Raw genomic sequence first — 14130 nt, forward strand, 5'->3', positions numbered from 1 at the left:
CCAACGGCCTCGTATCACTAGCAGTCGGGATAACAGGCATCTTATCCGCATGGCTGTAACGGATCGTGCAGCCACGTCTCGATTCCTGAGTCAACATGTGGGGAAGTTTGCAAGACAACAACCATCTGCACGAACAGTTCTACAACGTTTGAGCAGCCTGGACTACCAGCTCGGAGACCATGGCTGCGGTTACCCTTGTCGCTGCATCACAGACAGGAGCGCCTGTGATGGTGTACTCAACGACGGACGTGGGTGCAAGAATGGCAAAACGTCATTTTTGTCAGATGAATCCAGGTTGTGTTTACAGCATCATGATGGTCGCATCCGTTTTTGGCGACATCGCGGTGAACGCACATTGGAAGCGTATATTCGTCGTCACCATACTGACGTATCACCCGGCGTGATGGTACGGGGTGCCACTGGTTACACATCTCGGTCACCTCTTGTTCGCATTGACGGCACTTTGAACAGTGGACGTTACATTTCAGATGTGTTACGACTCGTGGTTCTACCCTTCATTCGATCCCCGCGAAATCCTATATTTCAGCAGGATAATGCACGACCACATGTTGCAGGTCCTGATGGGCCTTTCTGGATACAGAAAATGTTTGACTGCTGCCCTGGCCAGCATTCTCCAGATCTCTCACCATTTGAAAACGTCTGGTCAATGGTGGCCGAGCAACTGGCTCGTCACAATACGCCAGTCACTACTCTTGATGAACTGTGGTATCGTATTGAAGCTGCATGGGCAGCTGCACCTGTACACGCCGTCCACGCTCTGTTTGACTCAATGACCAGGCGTATCAAGGCAGTTATTACGACCAGAGGTGGTTGTTCTGGGCGCTGATTTCTCGGGATCTATGCACCCAAATTCCGTGAAAATGTATTCACATGTCAGTCCTAGTACAATATATTTGTCCAATGAATACCCGTTTATCATCTGCATTTCTTCTTGGTGTAGCAATTATAATGGCCAGTAGTGTATTACATTAGGATGTTGGTTAGTCATGTTCCCTAGCTATGGAGCCCTCTGCTGGCCTAGTTATTTGTATAAATACAGACGCATCCTGTCCATCACCAGCACTTACTATGTACCTATATGCATAGATTTTGACGTTGGTAGCTACATCAGAATACTTTACGGTATGTACGGGTGGCATACATAGCTAATTATCATTTAATATTTTATTTTCATATGTAACCAATCTGTGGACTGAAGACCACAACAACAATAACAATGTATCATCAGGCCCATCATAGATTTTGTTTCAGTTAGTTAAACTTCGTTGGCTACACCACTGTTTCTCATTTGTAACTGTGGTGACAGTACTCACAACTGGAAACACTCGTAGCGCACCAGCTGTTTGGGTTGGCAGTACGAAATATACCCAGGTACCGCCAGGGGTCGCAGCTGCCAACCCATGGGCATCAGGTGTGAGGATAGCGATTGGTCGATGCCTCGTTATAAACCGCAGCACTGAGCTACGGCGGACAGTTCTCTTCAGTGCACCGAATCATGTGCAGTGTCCAGTTACCGCCGAGTCTACAAGCTGCAATGTTTGTTCGTCGTCTCCAAGACTTAGGATCATAGGCATCGTAGGCCATCTCTGGTCTCTACGTAGGCGTCACTCAGAGACCCAGTGACAGGACCTTAATATTTTAGTGGACTTGTAATAATGTCAAAAGTCTAATTGCTCTGGAAGTTTGGCAGGAAGAAGCATAATTTACGTTGAGTATTTCTTCATATTTAATAAATATCATTTTACTGCTAATTTCTGGGATTCTTTCTGACTGAAGGTAACCTACGCCGTCCTCCTGAATTACCAACAGGAACATATCTGGAGATGACAGTTGCCGAAACCGGTAATACTAGGTTATTAAAAAAAATCTTGGTGATCACGACGGACTTTTACAAATAAAGTGCTACAATATGATCGCAAACTCATTTACAAACTATATGTCGTCAATTGACAAAGAAGTCTGGTCTGTGTCAGTATCATTGATCGTAATATTATTGTTAAAAATTTGACTACAAATTTGACAATCGTCCTGCACTAAGCACATGTTTGCAATAGCTTTCGAACAGCAACAATGTTTTCATAAAACACCGGTGACTGTACTTGGTGCTATATTTCTGTATTTTGAATGTCACCTATACAGTTGTTACACATGTTGTTGTTGTGGTCTTCAGTCCTGAGACTGGTTTGATACAGCTCTCCAGGCTACTCTATCCTGTGCAAGCTTCTTCATCTCCCAGTACCTACTGCAACCTACACCCTTCTGAATCTGCTTAGTGTATTCATCTCATGGTCTCCCTCTACGATTTTTACCCTCCACGCTGCCCTCCAATAATAAATTGGTGATCCCTTGATGCCTTAGAACATGTCCTACAAACCGATCCCTTCTTCTAGTCAAGTTGTGCCACAAACTTCCCTTCTCCCCAATTCTGGTCAATACCTCCTCATCAGTTATGTGATCTACCCATCTAATCTTCAGCATTCTTCTGTAGCACCACATTTCGAAAGCTTCTATTCTCTTCTTGTAGAAACTATTTATCGTACATGTTTCACTTCCATACATGGCTACACTCCATGCATATACTTTCAGAAACGGCTTCCTGAAACCTAAATCTATGCTCGATGTTAACAAATTTCTCTTCCTCAGAAACGCTTTCCCTGCCATTGCCAGTCTACAGTTTATATCCTCTCTGCTTTGACGACCAACAGCTATTTTGCTCCGCAAATAGCAAAACTCCTTTACTACTTTAAGTGTCTCATTTCCTAATCTAATTCCCTCAGTATCAGCCGGCCTGAGAGGCCGAGCGGTTCTAGGCGCTACAGTCTGGAACCGCGCGACCGCTCTGGATCCTGCCTCGGCCATGGATGTGTGTGATGTCTTTAGGTTAGTTAGGTTTAAGTAGTTCTAAGTTCTAGGAGACTGATGGCCTCAGAAGTTAAGTCCAATAGTGCTCAGAGCCATTTTTGAACCACAGCATCACCCGACTTAATTTGACTGCATTCCATTATCCTCGTTTTGCTTATGTTAATGTTCATCTTATATCCTCCTTTCAAGACACTATCCATTCCGGTCTACTGCTCTTCCAAGTCCTTTGCTCTCTCTGACAGAATTACAATGTCATCGGCAAACCAATACAGTAAAATACTCAATTCTATGCATAATCTCAGTTAGCGAGGAACTTATTTCGATACCTGAAACGTTTCTAAGGTGTATTTTGCGTTCAAATTTTATAATAAACTCTGAACTGATTACACTGATATCGTTATAACATATTTATACAGCTTACTGTGTTGAAGGAATTGTGGACGTATACAACAGAACTGCGGGATGCCTTGTTGTACGCAACTGGGAAGGATATGTCCACCCAGACAGCACGCAAAGTGCTCCACACGATCAGTTTGACCGTTAGGTGTTCATTGCGGACTACACCAAAAACCTTCGAAAACAATGATACTTGAACATGACCGGCAAGGGAGCATCTGGAATGGAACCTGAACCAAAAACGTCATGCCCTCTTCATCGAGGAGAGGAGTAGTTTTCTGACGCCTGATGATGATCCACCTCTACATATACATCTACTTCTATACTCTGCACCTGAGGTGTCACCGCCAGACACCACACTTGCTAGGTGGTAGCCTTTAAATCGGCCGCGGTCCGGTAGTATACGTCGGACCCGCCTGTCGCCACTATCAGTGATTGCAGACCGAGCGCCGCCATACAGCAGGTCTAGAGAGACTTCCTAGCCCTCGTCCCAGTTGTACAGCCGACTTTGCTAGCGATGGTTCACTGACAAATTACGTTCTCATTTGCCGAGACGACAGTTAGCATAGCCTTCAGCTACGTTATTTGCTACGACCTAGCAAGGCGCCATGATCAGTTTCTATTGATATTGTAAATCATGTAATGTCAAGAGCGACGTTCGTCATTAACGGATTAAAGTTAAGTATTCCACCAGCTACGTGCGTTTTTCACATTTATAATTTCCTTGCCATGTACCAGACCTGCGTGAGATAAAACGCGTGCATTTCGGCCTCCTTTAGGAACACGGTTGGCTCTCCTGCTAACCACAACAGCACCCACAGTGAAATGTATGGCAGAGGGCACTTTTTAGTGGACCAGTTTCTGGGGCTTCTTCCCATTCAGTCCACATATGGATTGCGCAAAGAATGATTGCTTCAACGGCTCTGTGCTTGCCGCAGTCACCAGCAGTGTAATCGTGCCTGTGGGGTCCCCATGGAACGATACGTAGAAGCCTGCAGTATGTAGCTGGGTTCATCACTTGGATTTTGAAACTTCGTAAGCAGGATTGCACGCGATAGTTTGCGTCATCTTGAAGTGTCTGCGAGTATAGTTTACTCAGCATCTCCTTGACACTCTCCCATGAGTCAGACAAACAGTAGCCACTCGTGCTTTCCTCACATGTGTACTTTCAATATCCCCAGATATTGCTATTGGCAGGGGACATCTTCAGAAAAAAAAGCAGAACATTTTGAACGACTAGAGATAGGTCGTTCATATTCACAGGACATGTACTTTAGCGTGCTCTGCAGAAATGATTAGCATTTCAGTCACCTCGGTTCAGCATGTGTGCAGTTGCGTAGATTTCGCCATTGGTCCTCATAGCTTGATCCATGCGTGGTGGAATAGACGGGTACAAGGCGCCAATGGTGTTCTACGTCTACATCTACATGATTACTCTGCAATTCACATTTAAGTGCTTGGCAGAGGGTTCATCGAACCACAATCATACTATCTACCTACCATTCCACTCCCGAACAGCGCGTGGGAAAAACGAACACCTAAACCTTTCTGTTCGAGCTCTGATTTCTCTTATTTTATTTTGATGGTCATTCCTACCTATGTAGGTTGGGCTCAACAAAATATTTTCGCATTCGGAAGAGAAAGTTGGTGACTGAAATTTCGTAAACAGATCTCGCCGCGACGAAAAACGTCTTTGCTTTAATGACTTCCATCCCAACTCGCGTATCATATCTGCCACACTCTCTCCCCTATTACGCGATAATACAAAACGAGCTGCCTTTTTTTGCATCCTTTCGATTTCCTCGGTCAGTCCCACCTGGTAACGATTCCACACCGTGCAGCAATGTTCTAACAGAGGACGAACGAGTGTAGTGTAAGTCTATCTTTAGTAGACTTGTTGCAGCTTCTAAGTGTCCTGCCAGTGAAACGCAACCTTTGGCTCGCCTTCCCCACAATATTATCTATGTGGTCTTTCCAACTGAAGTTGTTCGTAATTTTTACACCCAGGTACTTAGTTGAATTGACAGCCTTGAGAATTGTACTATTTATCGAGTAATCGAATTCCAACGGATTTCTTTTGGAACTCGTGTGGATCATCTCACACTTATCGTTATTTAGCGTTAACTGCCACCTGCCACACCATACAGCAATATTTTCTAAATCGCTTTGCAACTGATATTGGTCTTCGGATGACCTTACTAGACGGTAAATTACAGCATCATCTGCGAACAACCTAAGAGAACTGCTCAGATTGTCACCCAGGTCATTTATATAGATCATGAACAGCAGAGGTTCCAGGACGCTTCCCTGGGGAATACCTAATATCACTTCAGTTTTACTCGATGACTTGCCGTCTATTACTACGAACTGCGACCTTCCTGGCACGAAATCACGAATCCAGTCGCACAACAGAGACGGTACCCCATAGGCCCGCAACTTGATTAGAAGTCGCTTGTGAGGAACGGTGTCAAAAGCTTTCCGGAAATCTAGAAATACGGAATCAACTTGAGATCCCCTGCCGATAGCGGGCATTTCTTTGTGCGAATAGCTAGCTGCGTTGCACAAGAGCGATGTTTTCTGAAACCATGCTGGTTACGTATCAATAGATCGTTCCCCTTGAGGTGATTCATTATGTTTGAATACAGTATATGCTCCAAAACCCTACTGCGAACCGACGTCAATGATATAGGTCTGTAGTTCGATGGATTACTCCTACTACCCTTCTTAAACACTGGTGCGACCTGTGCAATTTTCCAATCTGTAGGTACAGATCTATCGGTGAGCGAGCGGTTGAGAGCTATTGTATCAGCGTAATCTGAAAGGAACCTAATCGGTATACAATCTAGACCTGAAGACTTGCCCTTATCAAGCGATTTGAGTTGCTTCACAACCCCTAAGGTATCTACTTCTAAGAAACTCATGCTAGCAGATGTTCGTGTTTCAAATTCTGGAATATTCCATTCCTCTTCCCTGGTGAAGGAATTTCGGAAAACTGCGTTCAATAACTCCGCGTTAGCGGCACAATCATCGGTAACAGTACCATCGGCACTGCGCAGCGAAGGTATTGACTGCGTCTTGCCGCTTGTGTACTTTGCATACGACCAGAATTTTTTCGGATTTTCTACCAAATTTCGAGACAATGTTTCGTTGTGGAACCTATTAAAGGTATCTCGCATTGAAGTCCGTGCCAAATTTCGCGCGTCTGTAAATTTTAGCCTATCTTCGGGATTTCACGTTCTTCTGAACTTTTTCCGTTGCCTCTGCAACGGCGTTCGGACCTGTTTTGTGTACCACGGGGGATCAGTTCCAACACTTACTAATTTATGAGGTATGAATCTCTCAATTGCTGTTGTTACTATATCTTTGAATTTGAGCCACATCTCGTCTACATTGGCATAGTTCGGAAAGAATGGAGATTCTCTCTTAGGAAAGCTTCTAGTGACACTTTATCCGCTTTTTAAATAAAATTATTTTGCGTTTGTTTCTTGTGGATTTGGAAGAAACGGTATTGAGCCTAGCTACAACGACCTTGCGATCACTAATCCCTGTATCAGTCATGTGGCATGGCCATTCATGCTGCATTCATCTGGTTCCGAATTTCATCTGAGCTGGTTGGTAGTGGGGTCACAGTGTTGCATCCGTCTTTTCATCATATCCCACACATTTTCGGTTGGCGCCAAGTCTGGTGATCCGATGACCGAGTGCAGAAAGTCTGACATCTTGTGACACTAAGAAGGCACATGTTCGTGCAGCAACATGCGGTCGTGCGTTATCTTGCTGAAAAATGTCATCTGTGGTGTTGTGCAGAAAGGGTATGGCTACAGGTCACAGGATGTCATTCACATAGGTCTCACTGCTCCCAGTGCCCTGGACACGCACCAACTGTGATTTGTGATTGTACCCAATAGCACCCGACTCCATAAGGGCTAGAGTTGGCGCTGTTCGCCTTGTGCGAATGCAGTCAATGGGACGCCGCTACCCTGTCTGCGGCGAATCAAAATGCGGCCATCATTTTCAAAGAGATAGAACCTAGATTTGTCCGAAAACACTATCTAATGCCTTGCCTGTTCCCAATAACGTCGTTCCAGTCGCCATTGCCGTCTTGCATGTTTCTGAACATTTGTCAAAGGTAGGCGGAGAAGTGGACAACGCGCTCGTGACCCATGCTGTAATAAACGGCGATGGGCTGTCACCCCTGATAATGTACGATGTGTTTCACTGTTCCACTGTTGCTCCAGAGCAGAGGAGGATGCAGATGTCTCCTGCAATGTCATTCGAATGTGGTGTCCATCTTCTCGAGGGGTGGTCTGTGTCGTGCACCCCGGCCCTTCTCCTTGTGGTCTACAGCCTTCCGTGAACCATTCTGCACATGCCCGTTGCCCTGCCGAGACACTTCGTCCCGTACGATCAGCAATTTCGCGGATAAATGCATCGCATTCTCACACGCCAATAATGCGCCCTCTTTCGAACTCACTGATTTGACGGTACGATTCGCGCATACGTCTGCGAGGCATCCTGCATGTGTGCTCAAGTCAAACTGATACATTAGCTTCGGTTTATAGCCACAACTAGAGCCGCAGGCATATTTTACCGGTAGGTGGTGGAGCACCGCGATATCGATATTAACCTCGAACCTGTAGGACAACATGTTTCGAAAGCTAATCATTTCTGAAGAACATACTAATGTACATGTCTTGTGAACATGAAAGTACTATCTCTAGTCCTTCAAGGTACTCTTATGTTTCTGAACATGAGTGTATTACACTAAGCAACAAAATAAAATTTTTTCTCTTCTCAGTGAAAGAACTGGAAGGGAGGTGCAGCTAATGCACTGAGCGCTCAGCTACGATCTACTCTCTTCTGCAAGAAGGAAGTCAGTACCAAGACTAAGTTATCTGTGCACCGTTAAATCTTTCGACCAACTTTGTTGTATGGGAGCGAAAGCTGGGTGGATTCAGGTTACCTTATCAACAAGGTTGAGGTTACGGATATGAAAGTAGCTAGGATGATTGCAGGTACTAGTAGATGGGAACAATGGCAGGAGGGTGTCCACAATGAGGAAATCAAAGAAAAACTGGGAATGAACTCTGTAGATGTAGCAGTCAGGGCGAACAGGCATAGATGATGGGGTCATGTTTCACGCATGGGAGAAGCAAGGTTACCCAAGAGACTCAGCAGTAGAGGGTAGGAGGAGTCAGGGCAGACCAAGGAGTAGGTACCAGGATTCGGTTAAGAATGATTTTGAAGTAATAGGTTTAACATCAGAAGAGGCACCAGCGTTAGCACTGAATAGGGGATCATGGAGGAATTTTATAAGGAGGCTATGCTTCAGACTGAACGCTGAAAGGCATAGTCATTCTTAAATGATGATGATGATGATGCTACAGGATTAAAAATACGTTCCTTATAGCAATTCACATGCGCTACTTACAGAACTGCAGTCGTATTTGCTCTGGCAATCTATAGCTGTATAGGTTATCAAGGGTAATGGTATTAACTACGTTGACCTGCGAATGTGTGAAATTTGAGAGAAAAAGTTTGCGTTCTTTGGGATTAAAACACTAAATATTGTAATTAAGAAGTGAATTATAAATGTTTATTTACCTCTGAAATGAGTCATGAACCCTTAGTTGTACTAAGATTGACAATGGCTTGGAGAGGTAAACTGGCAGGGCTAATAGCAGGATACGTGAGGGGGTGGGGGGGGGGGGAGACACTGCCATGAGTGGTAATATACCAGTGGTCATAGGTGTTGGAGCAGCATCTTTTTTAGGATAGGTAGGTCACAACGAATTCAAGTTTTGAGAAGAGTAAAGATTGAAACAAACCTTCAGTTTGAGAAAAAAAAATCAAACAGCATAATCCTAGCACTTTGGATCAGCGAATACAGCTGTTGGTTAAAAATTTACAGCAATCAGCAGAAATTTTATTTCCACCCGATTTCATCTCGGTGAATGTGAAATGCCAACTATCTTTAGTCCATCAAAATATTCAAGGGCTTAGAAGTAAAATTAATGAACTACTTGCATTGATAAATTAGAGTCATCGAACCCAGTCGATGTAATCTGCCTCCCTGAACATCATATGGCCACTGGTATAGTTATGTTAAACCTTAAAGAATTTATTTTAGCCTCCTACATCTGTAGGCAAAATATGGAGAAAGGAGGAGTTGCCATACTTGTTAAAAACAGTTTTAAATTGAAGAATAGTGACCTAGAGCAGCACTTAGAAGCATGTGCAACAGAGACAGAATTTCATAATATGTCCTTTATAATAGTAGCCATATACAGTGCACCTTCAGGAAATTCCAACCTGTTTATAAACGATCTTGAAGATTTATTATCTCATCTAAAATTTAAAAAAAAAAACAAAGAACTAGTGGTTGCTGGTGATTTTAATATACACTCCTGGAAATGGAAAAAAGAACACATTGACACCGGTGTGTCAGACCCACCATACTTGCTCCGGACACTGCGAGAGGGCTGTACAAGCAATGATCACACGCACGGCACAGCGGACACACTAGGAACCGCGGTGTTGGCCATCGAATGGCGCTAGCTGCACAGCATTTGTGCACCGCCGCCGTCAGTGTCAGCCAGTTTGCCGTGGCATACGGAGCTCCATCGCAGTCTTTAACACTGGTAGCATGCCGCGACAGCGTGGACGTGAACCGTATGTGCAGTTGACGGACTTTGAGCGAGGGCGTATAGTGGGCATGCGGGAGGCCGGGTGGACGTACCGCCGAATTGCTCAACACGTGGGGCGTGAGGTCTCTACAGTACATCGATGTTGTCGCCAGTGGTCGGCGGAAGGTGCACGTGCTCGTCGACCTGGGAACGGACTGCAGCGACGCACGGATGCACGCCAAGACCGTAGGATCCTACGCAGTGCCGTAGGGGCCCGCACCGCCACTTCCCAGCAAATTAAGGACACTGTTGCTCCTGGGGTATCGGCGAGGACCATTCGCAACCGTCTCCATGAAGCTGGGCTACGGTCCCGCACACCGTTAGGCAGTTTTCCGCTCACGCCCCAACATCGTGCAGCCCGCCTCCAGTGGTGTCGCGACAGGCGTGAATGGAGGGACGAATGGAGACGTGTCGTCTTCACCGATGAGAGTCGCTTCTGCCTTGGTGCCAATGATGGTCGTATGCGTGTTTGGTGCCGTGCAGGTGAGCGCCACAATCAGGACTGCATACGACCGAGGCACACAGGGCCAACACCCGGCGTCATGGTGTGGGGAGCGATCTCCTACACTGGCCGTACACCTCTGGTGATCGTCGAGGGGACACTGAATAGTGCACGGTACATCCAAACCGTCATCGAACCCATCGTTCTACCATTCTTAGACCGGCAAGGGAACTTGCTGTTCCAACAGGACAATGCACGTCCGCATGTATCCCGTGCCACCCAACGTGCTCTAGAAGGTGTAAGTCAACTACCCTGGCCAGCAAGATCTCCGGATCTGTCCCCCATTGAGCATGTTTGGGACTGGATGAAGCGTCGTCTCACGCGGTCTGCACGTCCAGCACGAACGCTGGTCCAACTGAGGCGTCAGGTGGAAATGGCATGGCAAACCGTTCCACAGGACTACATCCAGCATCTCTACGATCGTCTCCGTGGGAGAAGAGCAGCCTGCATTGCTGCGAAAGGTGGATATACACTGTACTAGTGCCGACATTGTGCATGCTCTGTTGCCTGTGTCTATGTGCCTGTGGTTCTGTCAGTGTGATCATGTGATGTATCTGACCCCAGGAATGTGTCAATAAAGTTTCCCCTTCCTGGGACAATGAATTCACGGTGTTCTTATTTCAATTTCCAGGAGTGTAGATGTCCTGAAAAACACTGTCAGTGAACAGTTACTGGAATCAGCTACATTGTCATTCAGATTAATTTTTACTGTAAATTTCCCAACTAGGGTATAAAAATGTTCTAATGCAATTCTAGGCAACTAAGCCACATTACAAAACCAGTAGTAAATGGGCTATCTGACCATGACATGCAACACCTAACATTAAATTTTGAAAATTGTCAGGGTAAAACATGTCTGAACTGAGTACAGACGGCCAATAAATCAGTCACAAACTGAGAAATTTAGATTACGCAAAGAAATTAATTGGATGGATGTTTACAGTATCCAAGACACAAAAAGAAAATACAAAACAGTCATTAATAAAGTTAGCACCTTATTTGAAAATTGTTTTCCCCTGAAGGTAACTCAAATTGAGCAGAAATCTAATAAGAAACCATGGATCACACAAGGGATGAGGTATCATGTGAGACAAAAAAGAAACTCTATCTGATTTGTAGGGATACCTTTGATACTATTACAGAAGCTGTCCTGCGAACCTTGCAGAACTAGCACTCATGAAAGAAAGGATATTGCGGAGACATGGCTTGGCCACATCCCTGGGGATGTTTCCAGAATGAGATTTTCACTCTGCAGCGGAGTGTGCGCTGATATGAATGAAGGCTAAGCTCCCGAGTTCGAGTCTCGGTCCGGCACACAGTTGGTTTAATCTGCCAGGCAGTTCCAGTACTACATTATTTTATTAATACATTGACGAGTTGCAGCCAAACGGCAGTCGTAATTGCATAAGTCAAGTTTCAATGTAAGTGTCGTAATTTAATCGTGTTTTATTCCAGAATCTACTGTTATTACTAACGTATGTATGTTTTACTTTGTATCTTTAGTCCTTGTAAGATTGTTGGGTGACTTGGCATGGCAACTTTTAAGAAAAACGTCGTCCAACTCGATCCACCGTCGTTTTCGGGTGCTGTCTTATTGTGAAGTCCAATTGTAGTAAAACACAAGAGAGAAGAAACACGGTTAAAAGATACGTGAACGGATCTTTAATAAAAGAAGCCATGCTCAAGCGCCGAGAGTTTATATGATATTTCATGTTCATTACTATAATTCATTGTATTGTCTCGATCCAGGTACGAACGAGCTAAAAATTAAATTGGCTTCTTCTTGTCTGGACGCATTGTTACAAGTACTATATTATCTTCTCTTTGATACATGTTTATTAGAGTCTACAAACTGGATACGAGACCATTGGAATACATTGAAGTAAGACGAATTGTATGTCGACACCTGAGATTACACTGCAGTCGCGGATACAAGGTAAGGCATCGCATCTTTACATCAGCAATCTTGCCCAAGCGCTTTGTATTATCGTAGTTTACTTGGTAGATCTATCACAATTTTCCGTTCCCGTTGCAGTGATTTTAAGCTACATCGCGGTTTCCTAGATTATTTTCATTATTCATACAGTGCAACAATATAGTTTTATTAGTTCATTATATGCCCAACTTGAGTTGTGTGCGACGTAATACGGCGTTTAGCCATTAGTGTTCAAAATTCCACCATTACTTACGCCGATTATTTTCTTGTTCAGACATTTTTACATTTATTCTGATTACACATACGAGTTTAAATTTTTATTGTGTCATACCTTACGTGTGGCATGGTATTGATCAGAAAACAATTAGCAAAGATGGAGAACCAGAGACTGCAAAAACAGACGCAATCCGACTCTGACACGCCATTAAATAATGGAAGTGACGGTACGGTTGGCTCGAATACAACGAACGACATATCATTGACTGTTCTGATGATGCAAATTTTGAAAATACGCCGTCCACCAGTAATATGCCTAAATCTGGTTCCGAACCCATTTTGGTGTCTGACGTCATATCTAACGACGTGGTTGGGGTGGAACAGGTGCACATCTCTAGTGTTGTCATTATGTTCGATGCTATTATGAATCAAATGACACAACATAAACGGCATAGACGCACGTATCGACCAACAGATGACGCCTATACGCGACACTTTGAAAACACCTGATGACGAGATGAAAACACGACAAGATGAAATTAAATCAGATTTAGCTGCCATTAAAACATCAAACGATACTTTAAGTAGCCGTGTTGAGGAGATAAATAATAGACTGAGTGGACAAGAGTCCGACCTCAACGCGAAATTTTCAGAGCTTACTTTGCAACAAGAAAAGACAAATAAAGATGTGACAGATATCCAAGCATAAGTAAACAGTCTCAGTAAAACATGCGAGTCTATAGTTACTCTGATTACATCTTATCCGGCAGGGCATACTGAAATAAAAGCGCGTATCGCCGCTGTCGAAAACAAGGTTGGCACGTTTGACAATCAGCTTTCTGATCAAGTGAGACTACGCACTGACAACCATTTCTCATGCATCTACAGAGAATGTCACAGTTTGATAGAGCAAAAAGACAAGTATTTTGACGAATGATTAGAAGAAAAATTGCCTGATGTTGCCCACTACACTGCCGCGGAATTTATAAATAACAACAAACACGTAATCATACAGTTTGGCAATGAATACAAGTACATTTGTGACGCATACGCACCGCACAATACGTACTCACAACAGCAACAACAGTACACAACTCGACATGACACACTGCATTGCAGTCGTGATAATAATCAACAACATTTGCCAGTTCAACCTACAGTAATTATTCTGAAACTAAACATTGCTACAATGCCAAGGAAGAGGAGAGCATCATAAAACACAGATAATTTTATATATTTTTACCTGAAAAAAGAACTGCACATACTGTCATCTTTCTTAAAGCCTTCAGAAATGCATTTCCTCGAACGTGCAGTGATCGGATCGTAAGAGGATATCTTATGTTGTCAGCTGTATTCAAGGCCGGCAGCTGTATGGGCGTATAATGAAGCCGACAGTTGCGTCACATACGAACAATTTGAGGGAGCCTTTTTATCTAAATTTTGGTCACAATCTGTACAGTAACGACTTCGTAAGGAGATTCAGTCCTAAGCACGGCAATCTACGCCGGTAT

The 14130-nt window shown here is 44.2% G+C and overlaps 1 long non-coding RNA gene across 1 annotated transcript in view; it reads left to right on the plus strand.

Moving 5' to 3' along the window:
• LOC126355803 (uncharacterized) overlaps positions 1–14130 on the plus strand; it is a 367829-nt gene that overhangs the window by 80697 nt on the left and 273002 nt on the right. Inside the window, exon 2 of the long non-coding RNA XR_007565534.1 lies at positions 12310–12403. This is a non-coding gene — a long non-coding RNA (uncharacterized LOC126355803). The remainder of the gene's footprint in view (positions 1–12309; positions 12404–14130) is intronic.

The sequence above is a fragment of the Schistocerca gregaria genome, chromosome 3, assembly GCF_023897955.1.
Source record: "Schistocerca gregaria isolate iqSchGreg1 chromosome 3, iqSchGreg1.2, whole genome shotgun sequence".
NCBI lineage: Eukaryota > Metazoa > Arthropoda > Insecta > Orthoptera > Acrididae > Schistocerca > Schistocerca gregaria.